General features: G+C 32.3%; 1 protein-coding gene across 2 annotated transcripts in view; it reads left to right on the top strand.

Annotated features, from left to right (window-relative positions):
* Positions 1-585: 585 nt before the first annotated feature.
* Positions 586-17,036, top strand: part of LOC103571897 (teneurin-a) — a 251,588-nt gene continuing 235,137 nt past the window's right edge. For both annotated transcript variants that reach the window (XM_053742569.1, XM_053742568.1), the window contains exon 1: positions 586-873. The gene's annotated coding sequence lies outside the window, so the exon portion shown is untranslated. The remainder of the gene's footprint in view (positions 874-17,036) is intronic.

The following is a 17,036-nucleotide window of genomic DNA, read 5'->3' as shown; positions in this document are numbered from 1 at the left end:
GTCAATTTCTCGGGTGTAAAGTGGTAATTTCAAAAGCTCACTAAAAATAATATTTCTGATAAGATACTGAGACATTTTTAAAATAAATTCAATTAAAACATAATTAAGTATATGGTGGATTGATAAATAAGCTTTTGAAAGTCATCAATGACAAGGGATTAGCTACGGAATGCTCAGAGTATTATGGAGTTTGTAAATAAAAACAAAAATTTTATTTGGTGAAAGTTTTATGCTGGTTTCAGAGTTACAACTTTTTACGAGAGTCAATGATATAAAAATAAAAATATATATAAAATTTACTTTAAGCAGTTATAAAAAACTTTTATTATTTTTATTTATATGAAAAAAAAATTATAACAATAAACAATAGTGATAAAAAATTTTAATAAGAATTTGAATAGAATATATAAAACAATAAAAAATTTTTATTTGTTATCAATGCTAACAAATAATAATAATAATAATAATAAGAATAACAAGGCATAACGAGCTAGGTCGTTAAGTGATTGTCACACTAGTTTGACACGTCATGTACAACTTGTTAAATTTATAAATTAATCAGAGATAATTGACAGTGTATGGAAATTAGTAATCGATTATTTTTAATTATTACCAACTCGGTAAATAGTAATACTAACATAGTATATCAGAGACAAAGAATAGTAAAAGTATAAAAAAGTTATTGTGAGTGTGCATGGTGTTGTCGGTTGTCATCGCGGCATAGAATCCCATTGAATTAGTTAAACTGTGAACGTTTGACGTCAAAGTGACTTCGACAAAGTGCTTCGCGGACAAAACGAATCAGCAGCAGCAGTATCCCTGCGACGTCATTGTCAGTATCAATGCCAAGGGAACTCCAAGTATTGAGTTGAGGTTGGCTTTCTTTTTTATTTTACATATCACACCACACCGCTAAAAAATATACATACATATTTATATCTATATATATTTTATAGTACCTTCTACGTCCCTCCTTTCGTTCGCTCCGATTAAAATCCAATTTGTCTGGCATGATTTGATTTAGCGTTCGCAGGCTCCGGGTGTGCCTTGGATTGAATATCAATTTTTCGTTGGCCAAGTCAGTGAATTTGTAAATTAAAATCTTGTACCTTAAAAAAATATAACTAATTTATGATTAATTTTAATTTTCAAATTCATATTAAAATTAAATAAATTACTTTATAAATTTAATTATAATGGAATGGATTAAAATAATAGGAATATTATAATTAAAAAGGATTCAGCGAGGATACTATTAGCTTAGGTAATTTATTTTATTTGTAAACATGAGGGAAAAGTCGTTTGTTATGTGGAATTTATGCATGAATGGTTGGGGTTGGGCTGAAGAAATAGATAAAGAGAAAATAATTAGTGTTAGTTGGTTGGCAATCGTCAGTAATCAGTGGGTTTTTAAGGATCTAAATTTAAAAAAGATATGAGATACTTTCAGAAAAGCACAATCAGACTTTAAAGTCGGAGTTTAAAAATGTGTAAAGACTATCGTTGACATTAGCTTTAATGTGTTGAGCCTGAACAGCCCTCGAGTCGTTACATGCTTGGGTTACTACACAGATCTCACCCTCTTATATTTCTGAAAAGAGCTTAGTTTATGTCTGTACATGTAGAGCGCACATACAGAGATAAACAGACACACATACACACAGACACACAGACACACAGACTGAAATAAAGAAGGATAGGATAGAAAAAAGCGGAAAAATATAAGAGCGTGAGGACGAATTGATTATCGGCGCTTGGACGATCGAGCCTCCTTCGACTACTCGCCTCGATTATAAATGACCTGATGCTAATTTCTAAGGAATGGCCACGTGATAAATTTAACTTAAATTTCACCCTCAAGTCTAATGTTTTTTTTACTTTAGTCGTTTCTTCCTCGCTATTCGTTTTCTTAAAACTATCTTCTGCTGAATTTTCCCGTAGCTTTATGCTCGAGCGTCTGTTTCTCGCATCATTGGATACATTTGCGATTAAATGAAAAATTTCTCACTTTTTTAATCTCTTTCTTTTTGCAGCCATTAATATTAATTTTTTTATTTCCAATATTAGTAAACAATTAAAATATTTCGTTTTCCTCTGACAAAATTAATTCAATATAAATAATAAAATTATGACGTTAATAAATTTTCAGTATATAGACAGCAATTATTCAAATGAATTAATTTAAATATTAAATATCATAAATAATAAATATTTTATTAAATATATTTTTTCATTTTACTCTTCATTGTAAAAATAAGTAATTAAGTAATTAGAAAATTTCAAAGTGGCAAGAGAAATTTCCTTCTGGCTTACGGAATTTAATTTTGAATTGTCGCGAATACAAATTACTGAAATAATGCATTACGATGAGAAGAGTCGCTCGACTCTAAGAGTCATGAGGACAGACGTATATATGGAAAGAGAGTGAGCTTTCGCACTTAGCTGTGCACATATAGATGATGATACGCGAAAAGCGGAAGATCCATTACTTTCTGTAATATCCTGTGAGCAAGTTTAACTTTGTTCATACACATATACATATGTATTCATATATGTATACATAAATTTATAATTTACATCTACATCTATATCTATATAGTGTAACATTTGTTGGTTCTCGAAAAAGCAGAAGCACTTGGGCGCTTACAGCCGCCAGTCATCTCTATCTCGGCGGACCTTCTCCATTATTCAATACCCATTAATCTTAATGGGGTTCGCGGTCGTTTCAACACGTTTCTCGCATGAGATCTATCTGACAATGCGAGTTGAGTTGAGCCTCATCTCGACCGATTTAATGATTGTTAAATTACGACTACAACGCTCAACCCATATTTCTACATTTTATTTTATTATCATTATTAATATCGATCGTTTTATATGCGTACTATTAACACTAATGAGATGGTAACAAACTAATTGACTTATTTATTTGTAATTAAAAGGGACTTTTGATTGGTCGATTCAAATATGCAAACGATATTACGAATCGCGGTTTAATTTTCTAAGACTAATGCACTTGTCGAGTTAACGCGTGACATGTTGTGACATTGTAGTCTAGTTTGGAGAGATGCAGACGAGCAAAGTGGTCACTCTAGTTCACAACCAGTCACCACTACCACAATCCAATACCCATTAATTTTAATGACGACTGCGGTCAGTTTAGTACGTTTCCTATTTATCTCAGTGTCTCTCACTCTCCATCTCTCAAATTATATATCTACTCTACTTTATCTCTTTATCAAAATGCTTTAATTATTTTATACATATATAAAGCATTGTCAGTAAATTCAATGTATATTTTAATGCACTTAACATTGTAATCCATTTAAGTGTACATTTAAATTAATTTTTAACTTGTTGCTAGCTTGTTAGCAGACAAATTTATTATTATCATTATTATTATTGTTATTGTTATAAAAGAAAAAAAATTACAAGGCTATTTAAATGTCAAAGTTAATTAAAAATAGCTGAGAATTAAATGAATCTCTCTAAATAACGCAGAGAGTAGTAAGTAAGTTATTTATAATTATCATAATATATTTATGGGATTAAGTCGTCTGATAAACAATGGTAGAAACGCCGTAGAATTATAAATATGTATAGCTGTCCAAATAATAGAGTAGGGTACTGAGACATGCTCAGTTTAACCTCATCCATTTTCGTCGGTGGTGCACACCTGGCGCAAATCTTGTGTCTTTTCTCAGCACATTTCTTCTCTACTCTCTTGCACACACTTACTCTTTTGTAGTATTACCACTACACACACTTACACACAAACACACACCTTACCACTGCAGTTCGCGGATTCTACTAACGAAAATTTATAGTTTTCCATAGTTCCCTTTTGTAGTCTCACCTACAGAGCCGCTGGCATCGCGTTCTCGTGCTTTCATAATTCCGGAAATAACGTGTCGGGAATAGCCACCAGCCAGTGTTATACCGAGAGAGCTGTTAAATTTCTGGTTGCTGTCTTACTTCAAGAGAAAGAGCCGAATAAATTGATCCGAGTGGAAGGAGAATTGGTGAAAGCTTCTTTATGTTAACACTTACAATATCAGCCTATAATTTATTAAAATATATTTTTTATTACGAAATTATTTTTTATTAAAACAAAAAAAAGGCCTTTTAGTTTATTGATTTATTTAAGCTGATTGTTGATCTCGTACACAAGTGATTTAAAGCAAAAAATCGTTTTTTACTGAAAACAAACAGATAACTCAGTTGGCGTCGACACAGATCGTGTTATTGATAGCGCGTCTGTTAAATTGAAGGTGCCGAGGAAGTGAACGGACTTTTCGTGTTTGTGGGAAACATTCGATAGCTAAAAAAAAAAATAATAAAACTGAGTCTCTATTCTATTTTATTAAACATTTCGTTCTATCCATTTTCACTGTACACATTTGATGAAATCTTTAACTTTAGTTGTGTTCTATCCCAGTTCTGTGAATTACGAGTCGTTTATTCGTGACACGCTATACACTACATTACATTACACAACACAACACTACGCTACGCTACACTACAAACTGTACTGTACAATACAAGGTAACCTATAAGTTAAGCTAGGGTGATGGGAATGGTGATCAAGCGAAAAGGGTTGTACGCAAACCTGATGCGATTAGCGGTTTAGTTGGTTTATACTGCTATATATATATGCATACATAGATATGTTCAGACAAGACGTATTGCCACTAGCATTCATCTGTGTCGTGTTTTACATCACTGTGAAATGCCATTTGATCATTATCAATAGTTCTATATTTTTTTTTTTGATATTTTTTATTTATTTTATTCTCTATTGTTTATTGCATTTTATTTGATTATTTTAGCTTGTGTAAATTGTTACTAAACTATATAGAAGAGAAAATATGTGATAAGCTTTGTGCGACATGGTAGATATTATTTACAATGTACTGTAGGAAATACAAATATCTGTACATAGTGTGGATCAGATACTACTGAGTAGAATGGAGTTTGTGTGTTGTTAAAAGAGAAAGATCTAGCTCGAGGCAGGGTGTATTTACTGAGAATTTAAACCCAAGTTTAAACTCTGTATGAATGTCGGAAGGATTTCTGTTCTAGTGGTGAAAGAGAAGAAAGAGGAGGTGACGGTGGGGGTACTAAAAGGGGATTTTATCATTAATTTTATTATCCAATTAAAACAGTAAATAAGCCTGTTAATATCACGAAATTGTTTATTGTTTTTATTTATACTACAGGGTTATGGTATTTAAACGCTCGTATATTATAAATTATAAATTGTAATAAACAGGTCGTGCAGTATTTGTATTGGTATTATTTTGCCCTTATTGATGGTGATAATTTGGGTCGTGTTTGTTTTGGAGATAATTTTTTAATGATATCAATTAAATTATGTGAAAAAAAGCTTTTTCAGTCGAGTATACAATATTGCGCGTGAATCCATAAAGCCGAGTTAGAGAGCTTTCGTAACGGTTTTTAACTTTTACGCGAGTAAGTGTATATAGCAGCGTTTATATTCGTTTCTAGAGTTTTCAACGAGTTGTCAGTCGAGGCATCTACGTAAACTCTGTTTAGACGAGACAGCCGGTTCAACCAGAGAGAAAAAAAAATAATAAAAAGTAAGAATAAAAAAAAAATAAGCCAGAGCTTTTATATAGGCGGTTGATTCCCTCGGCCAGTGTAACTATTTTCTGGTATGTTTAGCTGTCGGCGTAGTGCTTAAGGTGAGTTCGTGCGAGTACAACACACGATGACACACACTCTGGTCTCATAATTCCCGGTATGTAGGGCATCGTGTATCCAAGAGGGGAAACGACCCTAGCGACTGACTTCCGGCCGGATAGATCACCGTACAAACACCCTGACGATAAGCTCTTGCTCTTACTCTCCCTCTTTTCTCTTCTAACCCTCGCATTCTACACTCTCGCAGATTCGCTTACTCTGCTTTGCTTTGCTTTACTTTGCTTTGCTTTACCTTACTTCCTTCACTCTTACCTTACCTTTTTATTATACTTAACTCTGACTTGTAAAGTTTCACTGGTATTGAGTTGCTACAGGACTATCGATTTACTTTTTTTTTTTTTTTTTTTTTCTAATCTTTTTAATAAATATTAACTGAATTAATGGTCGTGTTAATAAGTTATAAAAACATCAGATGCAAATGCTAATGAAGCTCGTAAGGATATATAGGGTCAAGTCTTTAAGTAAAATTTATCTCTTTATATTTATCCTTTGACCTGCAATAATATTAATGTACCTATTCTACATAGAGTCTAAGTGTCCAGAGTACGTATGCAATATGTGCAATGGTAGTTTTGTAATTGTAGCACTTAACCGTATTCGTCACACACTAGGACGTTCAATTGTCCAAGTGTCGTATACGTTACCTGCACTGGATATTCTCTTGGGAATGAATAGAAACCCAAGAATGCACAATATATATATGCATGTGCGTTTCAATGTTTCGTTTCACTGGTTCACGTTCACTGGCACATGCTAAAGTGGTTTTAAGGTGACGCCATTTTACTTTCTGTTAAAAAAAAAAAAAAAAAAAAAAAAAAAAAAAAAAAAAAAACTCTCTAACTGAGTGAACTCAATTTTACGAAAAGATCTTTTATTTTATTTTATTTATAAATAATTTAATTAAAATTTTAAATATAATTAGTTTGTATAATTTTTAACCTATGAAAATTTAATTATATAATTGCATTTTAGTGAAATTAAATATATACTCACAAGAGAGTAACAAATATTTTTATTTAAATTATGAAATAAAATTTGTATAACTCAATCTCCGAGGAAGAATTATATATTTTACTTTGATATTTTAATGTATTTTACAGGCAGATTTTCTTACATTTGATGATTTATAATCTTCACTATAAAAATAAGATAAAAAAAAAAAAAAAAAAAAAAAACAGTGAAATGTCGCTTTGAACTAAGAGTAATGCTAGATGGTATACATTGGAGAGTAATACAGCGTCGTTATATTCGTAGATATTTGATAGAATCAAGGTAGAGCAGAGCAGAGTAGACTAGAGAAGCGGATCGGGGATATGCATCGATTTCTAGAGACACAAACTCTCTACAGTTATACGTAGATATATATGTATACACTAGAAAGATAGACAAAGACAGAGTGGGTCAATTTTATCCCGCAATCTCCTCTAATTCCGTACTGTTTACCGCTTTAATTTAGCTCAAGTCGCATCATATTATCTACCGTTCAAGTTGAATTTAAAATTTTATATTTTACACTCTTCGTTTTCCATTAATTATTTTTTATGCCGGATATTTTTTATCCTCTATGTACAAAACAATTAATCGATAGACAATAAATGTACGCTATAGCAATGGTATTTGAATGTTTCATAAATATTTTTATCTACATTATAAAACCTCGTGATATATAATGGTGTGCATGGATGGAAAGTATGCGTCCATTATATGCATTAACAACGTGAAAAAGAAACAGAAAAAAAAAAAATATAAAAAATGAAACAAAAATAAAAATAAATCCCAGCGAAACCAACTCTCTCGTAACTATGTAGTGAATTCAAATTATACGCTTCGGAAAATTCGAATGATTCGATGCATTTATACTATAGTGCATGCAGCTCTCTGTACAAGTTGTTTAGTACTCTCATTTCATCATCTAATGAACCTAAAATAACATTAAATACACGTATGCATTATTTATACATAAAAAAAAAAACCCAAATAGAACAAAGTTATTGATTTTTGATTCAATTAATTTTTAAGTGCCACCATGGACATGGAAACTATTCATGAGTTTAAATATTATCTATTATCAAATATTAGATAATCGATAAAATCTATTTTATTTTTTATATTTGACCGTCTAGATAAAGTTATTTGTCTGATAAATTATTATTTATCAGTGTTATTATTATATTATTTGAAAAAAATAAAAATAATATAGAATGGTAGGGATTAAATTTGTCTAACAATCAATCTGGGTTTATCTGTGTCAGGATCGCATTTCTCAGAATTCAACTCGTCGCCACTGTACTGAGACTTTGTCAAGTTGCCTATATATTAAGCTCGAAGAAATTTCTATCTTTCACCGTCATCACCTTCTTCTTCTTCTTTTTGTTCTTCTTCTCCTTAGTATTCAATTGATTTCTTTAGAGTTGGGCATGAGCAGAAGTGTAGTTTTAAATTTATGTGAGTAAACATCACAAGCGTTTAATAAAATTAGCATTCTGCTTTTTGTTTGTAAGTAGTAATAGATGAATATAATCAGACAGCTGGTGAATTATTAGTTTCTATAATGATCAGACAAACTTATACTACTTAAGAGTAGATAAACAAGCATAAACTAGTTAAATACTGTATTATTAGCTGAATTGTAAAATATCTGGGTAATATAAACGCAGCTAAAGTTTAAAAGTTTGGTCAGTAGCATAGGAGTTCCAGCAGAGAGACCGGGAGTAAGGGAAAGTTAAATAATGGGAGATACGTTTGTAGTGGACCAAGTAACATAAATTATCTCGGTAGGTCATGTGAAGAAGCCTTTACCTCGTAATATTCCAGTCACAACGATTGTACAGTGCCCGCGTACTTTTTATTTTTACACCGACGTTCTGAGAATTTTTTAAAAATATCACTTCACGTTATTTTAATATGAATAATTAACGCTAGTAGATTTTCAAGTTTTGTTTTGGGGAAAAAAACAAAAAAAAAGGTCAGAAATATAAATTTTATTGCAAAAGCATGACGTGAGTGGTGTTTTATGTGTTGGGTTGGTCTAGATTAGAGTTTAGCTAAAATTAAAGAAAAAAGAAAGAAGAAGGAAACCTGTGAATGAGAAAAGAAAGAGACATACACGTGGCTAATAGGAATGGTGATGTTTCTTGTTCCGAAAAGGCAACCAACTTATTCCCTTTTCTACGGATGATGCTCCTTCGGGAGCTCGTAAAACCCGCGTCCGTGACAAACCATAGATCGCCCATTCTCTGGCACCGTCCAACAGTGGCAGCAGCAACATCAGCATCAGCTACGCTGGCTAGAGAAGTCTCTCTCGAGAGGCCCGGAAAAGTAAAAGAGGTTCTAAGCTGTCCGAGCCGGAAACGTCCTGATGTGATACACGAGCGGACAACCGTCTTGCTTTCGTTGGCAAATTCAACTTGTTTACTTTACTTTATTTTATTTTATTTTTTTCTTTTTATTTATTTTCTTTTATTTATTTCCACTCTTTTTTTCCGATCTAACGATTTGGTCTCAATGCTGCTGTCACGTAACCACTCTTCCGTGTATCTATCTGTGATATATATATACATATAGGGAGAGAATAGTGTAACTACAAGGTTGCATTAATCTTGAGCGTACGGCTTGGTGGTTTCTTCCAAGATGTAAAAAAGTCCCATGATGAAAAGGAAATGCGGCTTTGTGTGTGCTTCGTTGAACAACATCTGTACCACTGAAAGCTCTTGGTACTTTTGCAAATGACCCATATATACATATATATTTTTTCCTTCTATTATATGTATGTATAAAGATTTGACCTTTGACATTTTTTCATTCATCTCCATTATGTTCGATGAAATGTACTCTGTGTATTTAAAAAAATGAGAAAAAAAAAATCTCAAGGGATGAAAACAAATGAAAAATTTCAGTTGCATTACTTCTGACTGATTAACACTATAAATATATAATATTTTTAATCAACTAAGAAGAAAAGTTAATGATTGTTGTTGAAAATAGTAAATTGAATTTAATCAGTGACTTGATAGTTTACCAACCGTAACGTATACACGAGCATGCGGAAAAAGATTAATGTACCCGCAGAAAGTTGCCAGTGGTCACGATCAGTTTATAGTCTGGCCAAGTTTCCTGAGAGAGAGCTTGCCTTTTAGCTTACACACTCTCACAGCGATTCTCGCGTGATAGCATCCACTAGCTACAGCAACAGCTACAGTCACCCTTTCCCCTTCATCGGCTCCTTTCCCCTTTATACAAGAGTTAAATCTTAAAATATCTACTCTTATCAAACGCGCACTCTTACATACCCACACCCTATTATCATAAACTCGCTTTTTATAACCTATTGTCGTTACGGAAATTTTATTAATAAATATCTTGATCACGTCATGCACCTTAATCTCACCTTTTTTTTTTTCTTTTCTTTATAATAATCATCGTAATCATGTCATTATTATTTTTAACTTACCGCTAAGAAAATTTTACATTAAAAAAAGGCGAGTTATTGATTTCAATGCAATTTTAGAAAATCGAGTATGATCTCATCCGAATCATGCCACAAATAGAATCTATGATGAAATTACTAATTAATTTGTTAATCCGATTAGTAATAATATCATTTGATGATTTAAATTTTAAGCAGTATAATATTACAATAGGATCTATTCTACCGGTCATACATTTGTAATAATAACCAATAGAATTTAGTGGTAATTATTGCTTAGCGTTTCATGAGTAATTAAAATACTTAGTGAAATTGAATATTATCAATAATAAATATATAAAAAAAAAAAAAAAATGATTAAAAATCAAGAGTATTAAAGTTTGAAGGTAAGCGAAGTGAAAGGGGAAAAGGGAAAGAGGAAAGGGTCGCTGATAATCCAGTCAATTATTTAGTTCTACACAATTTCACAGTCGACAGTCGAGAATAGTCGTTGTAATTAAGGATTTGTTGAAGCTAAACTCTCTGTTGGCTCTCTCACTTGCTCGCCAAATTACTTCTTGTGGACAGAGATTACAGATCTTTGAAGTAGACGGAAATTCAAATCCCTCTTTCGCTGAGTTTAATAATTACCCAGAGCGAATACATAAATTTTAAATTGAATTTTTAAAAAATAAAAAAATAAAAAACAAATTTCCTTTATATGAAAATATATATCTATATGTATAGCAGAGGAGTTGGACACATCCGAAATAGAGTTAATACAAAGAATGAAACATGTGTCTGATAGTGAGACCCTCGTCGTCGCCTACACGGCACAGAACGCGTTTCATCGTGATGTGAATATTGGTTTATATAACTCATCGATATAGATATGTATGAAATATGCTTTCATCTCTCAATCCAACTCGTGTGTCTTGTACGCTTAATACGATAACCCGAGTTAGATTTCGTGACAAATTAAATAAGAAATAATTAAATAAATAAACATAAAACTATGGAAATAAAGAAATAAAAGAGAAATACAAGATTAGAATATATTCCTGATGGTGTCGACAGAGAAGAATTTGCATAATTATGAAACGGATCCCACCGTGGGTTTTGGATCAATCACTGACAATATTTTACAGCAGTCCCTCGGGCGTTAGGTGTGGGTTTTATGGCACTACCAAACCACCACCAAACCCATACAACTTGCGCGCTAGTGTGAACCGTAGTTTGGATACCACGAGAAAACGAATAACTTACTTTGTCGGCATACGCTCCACCCATTTTTTATTATTTTATTTTTTTCATTTTATCTACATTTTTGTTATTTTTTTTTTTTTGTTATAAAAAAATTCAACTTGAGTACAATTAGATTATATTATTTTTTTTTTATAATCCAATAATAAAATTTGATTTTTAACGATTATATCAACAATTTATTGTTGGTTTTCCATACGCGTATGCAAATTATTTATTTTTTTAATAAAACCGAGAAAATTAATTTTAAATTTATAGATCAATAAATAATAATTTAAACATAAGTAAGGATAATAATTTAAAGCGTAAATAAAATTATAAATTTATGCAAACATGAATTTAATATAACGAATTATAAAATAATACAATACTCGAATGAAATGATTATTAAAATGAAATTAAAAGAATACAATATATAGGTTGAATAAAGAGAAGTATATACATAAATATATGTATTCAGTAGAGAACTGAGTGTTGGTATTTATCCATGAGCGTATAAAGCCCGTGAGAATGAGCGGACTGCATTCGCTCGGCGGAGGATTGTCCATGATATCCAGGAGCAACAGCAGCACACGCTGGGATCTAAAGTCAGATATGAAATCTACTCAGTGCCTCCTCTTGGCTCTGCTATTGGCTATCTCACTCTCACTCTGACTCCACTGTCTCACCTCTATACCTATATAGATATATCTACAGCTTTTACTCAGCATCAGAAGCATCAGAGGTATCAGAGGCAAAGGCAGCGGCAGACTACACGTTGGTGCTTATCCTACCATTCTGCGTCATCTTTTTCGCAACGTTTCGTTCCAACGATGTTAGCTCCCAACTCTACTCAACTTTTCCACGACAGACGGATTATATATCCAGCCCTATTGCGACCTCTGCAATCACTCGCCTAAGTTCTTTCTGTTTCTCTCTTACTTTTATTTTTTGTTTTTCATCATTTGGCTTTGTTAGTTTTTTTCCGTTTCCACTTCCGCAAAAGCTGTCCGCGCCCTTTTTCCCCAGCCGTTGTATCTGTCTGATACTTCAAGTATCCACAGTCTGGGATTATCGAAAATTCAGAGCTCGGAGAAGATATTGAACTCGTTCGATGGAAAAATTCCAGCTCAGAACAGAATTAAATTCACAAATAATAATAACAATGAAATATAATATTTATTATTATTTAAATGAATATATGCAAATATTTTCCATTATTCCTGGTGGAAGATCGGATTGATTTGAATCGACATCAGCAGTATAATAAAGAGCGAGTGAGAGAGAGAGGGATCTGTTGCAAATTTACATTTTAATACAATTTAACAGTTAAGTCGGCCTTTAATTATAGAATGCAGACGTTATAATTTATTTAAATCTCTTGAGTGTTTTGTTAATAGCTTGCTTTTAATATTTTATAACTTATCAATTATTTAAAGAGTTATAGTAGTATATTCATTTTTAATCATAAAATCCTAGTTTACTTTTTAAAATCAAATGAATATATTATTTTTTGCTTATGTCGAGATTTGTGCACAGATGGATAGTGATGGAACAGGCACCACTCACTAGTCTGATGTCACGTTTAATTTAAACGCTGACCTGAATATTCGCTTTTTGATATGCTCCTGTCACAAACGCAACCGTTGCGGTATCCCATCATGTGTGTGTCTGTGTCTTTTTTTTTTTTTTTAATTTTCTTGTCGATTTATCAATCATTTCGCAATTTAACCTCAAATTATCTTTTTCATTTTCGTTGTTGAAAAAGTAATTGTGGAAAAAATGAGTGTATAAACTAATAATGATTACTGTTAATAATTTTGAGAAATATCAGGAGAAAATTGAATTGACTGGCTCAACTTATGACTCGGCAAGTTTACCCGTCGACCTTTGCTTGAGGGCGAGAAAGTGAACGTGCAAACAAAACGATAGTTGGAGAATTAGTTTACCATCATGAGCGGTGGTAAAGTGTCGCTCGACGGCAATAATTGTAAATTAAAGTCAATCACCCGGAGCCATAGTGAAAAGTTAATTTTAGTAATATTAGATTATGTATATGTCGTATCGAAATTTACGTAGATGTTGAAGCGGAGAGAATTGAATGAATAAAAATAATAAAGAAGAAAGAGCTAAGAGATTAAAGGTTACGGGGATATTACATCTAAATGAAACGTCGGGTTGAGAATAGAGAGAAGAACCCAAGTGAGCAGGAACGGGAGAAGTGACATTATACGTTATACGTTATACGTTGCTGGGGTAACTTAAATAAGGGTTGAGACGTACGTCTCTTTTACATTTAATCGTGCGGTGTCGTTTGTGAGATTGAACGGGAGTTTCAAGGTTTAGAGGAGTTTTAGAAGGAGGTTTAGATGGAGGTTTTTTGAGGAGGATGTAGGATAGAGGGTTAGCTGATGTGCCTCCGGATATATGCAGGAGTCACTGGTGAATAAGTAGAGAGAATGAGAAGAGAACGAGAACAAAAGTAGAGAAAAATTAGAGAAAAAGAGTGAGAGCGGACATCCGCAGGCATATTGGCTCCTAGTGGGTTATAGTGAATGCTATCTAGAGTGGAGTAGCGTTGGTCGAACCAACCAAATTTTCTTATAATGAAAAGTCGATTCGCTTATCGCTCAGCTGAATAACTTGCTCGACTGTGAAAAACCGCTGAATCGAAAAGTCACCGTGATTTCGTACGCTTCAATTCCAACTGGGCGGTGAATAGAAAAACAAAAAAAAATTATGATATGAATAGTGGGGTTACCGCTAAAATTTAAATCCTTGATTAATCGCGAGCTTTTTCAATTGCCTGTGAAGGAAAAAACCTTTTTGTTTTTTTTTTTTTTTTCGGTTTAAAAAAATATTTTTTGTTTGTGAATAAGTGAGAGGCATGAATAAAATGATATTAGCGCACGTCAAAGAGATATTATAACGGTTTGAATTTCGAAAAAAGGAATAATAATATGATATAATGGAAAAGCGATCCGCACTCAGCAATACCACTAGCAGTAGCTGGTAGCACTCGGTTGACCCGCATTGGAAAACGTCGTTAGAATTTCTCCATCCTCATTTTGTGTAACGTCAGCATTCTCTTTGTAATGTGACTAGTGCAAGAGGCAGAATAACTTTCGACTATTGCTGTTACAGCAATTGTTCGAGAGAACGGGTTTCACGGGACTGAAACTCTCTTGGTAATCTTTGCTGCTCTTGAGCTATAAATTAATTTCTCAAGTATACCAGGCAATAATCCTGTCACTGCAGCTATTTTACCGGTTATCTATTATAATTATTGTTTTTCTTAATTATTTGAGTTTTGTCTCCTCTAAAAGTTTATTAAAATAATTAAATTTACCATAATAACAAAATTAAAAGATTATTGGGTATATGTATATATATCAGTATAATTCGAGGATGATCTAAAGCAAACTGTGGCTTGACGTGGTAATTTAAACTTCTGCAGATACAACTATAGAGGGATGGTAGATGTGCTAACATATTCCGTGTATCAAGTTCCTTCTCTTGCATAAGCTCTACCTCTCCGGAGCTAGGACTTGCACACCCTTTGCCTTACCAGGCCAACTCCAAGTATACAACCACTAAAGCAGAGCTAGAGCTAGAGCCAGAGCCAGAGCCAGCACTAACACCAACACCAACACTAACAGCGACAGAACCAGCAACAGCACTAAACTGTTAGGTATTCCGCTTATGGATAGATCCCCCTATCTATGGGTGATGCCAACTACCTCATAACTCAATCGTCCCGTTGATCCCTCCATTAACTTAGAGCACACATGTAACCAAGTTAGTCTACATACATATACATATATACATATATATGTATTAAAACTCATCGCGTTACATAAGCTCATCTTTTCCCAATATTCGGGGTACCATATACTCGTAAATCATTTCAAGTGATTAATAGCCCTAATAGTCTGTTCAAATTACCTCATTTTTACTTTTTATCCTTAACTTAACTTTACTCAACATTTTTTTATGGATACTTTATTATGTATGAGTTCTTTTTTAATATTCAAATAAAGTTTGGGAAATTAAAATGTTTTTGCTGCTATTGTGATTGAGTACTAATTTGAATTTGAATATTTCTTCGACATTAATTTTGTTCAAAGTTATATTATACCAAAAATAAAATTTCAAAATTTAAATAGTTTTACTTTAATTATTCGTTAATATTTGGCTAATAGCTTTATTTGAGTCCCGATAAATTAATAACGAGTTTTATCAATCGATTATTTTATTTACGGAAAAGTAGGGACTTTAATGTTAGTTAAAGTTTTTAAATATATAATCATCTACTCATCAATAAATTAAAAAAACTTGAAAACCAATCAATTGTCTAGTAATCAGAAAAATAAAGTTTCGGTTCTTTTTTATTATTTTTTTTGAAAAGCGAGCGTATTTAGTGGATCGGAATATGGCATAGAGACATAAAGTAATAAACAGAGAGTTTAAAGCTCCTATAGGCCTGTATAGGATCTGCAGCAGATTCGGTAGGACGGATCTTGGTATTCCGTGGTCGCTTTAGCTCTATCAGCATTCGGATAAGCCCCGTTCTACTGGTATTATGTTCTTCCGACATTCTCGACATTGTGGCTTTCCACAAGGCCAAAAACTACAATTGCTGTGGAGTTGTGGAGCACTGTAACTGAGAAACGGTGAACTCGAGAGAGCTGAAGAATAAATGCTGAGAGGATTTTAGTGCCGAGTTTAAAAAAGAGTTTGTGCAGTTGGTTCAGTATTGCATACAAAAGACTACTCGCAAGACTTGCAAGACTGTTGGGGTTAATGTTTTAAGTATAAAACCGAGAGAGATACAAAATTAAATAAGTTTAATAATAGACTAAAAATAAATAAAGATAAACTTTTTATTTTTACAGTACCTTTTAGCAACTTGTTAATTTGGTGTCTTACAATATCTATATATATAGATTACAATATCTTACTTATTTTTTCTCAGTGAATCTAAAATTAGAAAAAAAAACAAATAAATAAAAATGTACAAACTGATGAAAGATAAAATTTTTATCAGTTATTATATATTTATTGATATTGTTATTATGATAATTTTTGTAGCATTTGTGTGAGAGCTTGAGAAAAATTTTATTGAACAAAGGTAATCGAAACGATAGTTTGAAAAGCGAGTCTCATCGATTGTAAGTAGACCCCTGAGACTAAAAATGCTCAAATAACTTTATATTTTTATTTTCATTTATTATTTTTATTCATCTGAAAGTTTCGTTTTTTTTCTTTTTTGACTTTTTTTTCTAGTTTTAACAATCGAACAGGTAGACAGACGTAAATTATGCCAGTGAATAAAGTGCAAGTACAACGAGCAATAGAAAGAAAATTCTCGGCAGGATCCCGTGTCAATGAATCGCTGATAAAATTCAAACAATTTTCTTTCAGCCAGCGTTTTTATTCAACTAAAATCAATGTCTGCATTCCATACTTAGCTATCATCCACATTTTTTCCATCCAATAGCTTTCCAGAAACATATTTTACATTTATGTTTATACATACTTGAAAAATTTATACTTGAAAAAAAAAAAAATTAATAATAATAAAGTAAAACATTAATGAAAGGTTGATGGAAACATAGAAGCAGCAACAGATTTGAAAGTGATTATAAGTGTTGCATTTGCTATG

Source organism: Microplitis demolitor, chromosome 10 (assembly GCF_026212275.2).
Source record: "Microplitis demolitor isolate Queensland-Clemson2020A chromosome 10, iyMicDemo2.1a, whole genome shotgun sequence".
NCBI classification, from domain to species: domain Eukaryota; kingdom Metazoa; phylum Arthropoda; class Insecta; order Hymenoptera; family Braconidae; genus Microplitis; species Microplitis demolitor.
The sequence above is the reverse complement of the archived record's forward strand: the minus strand, read 5'-3'. Positions and strand labels throughout refer to the sequence as shown.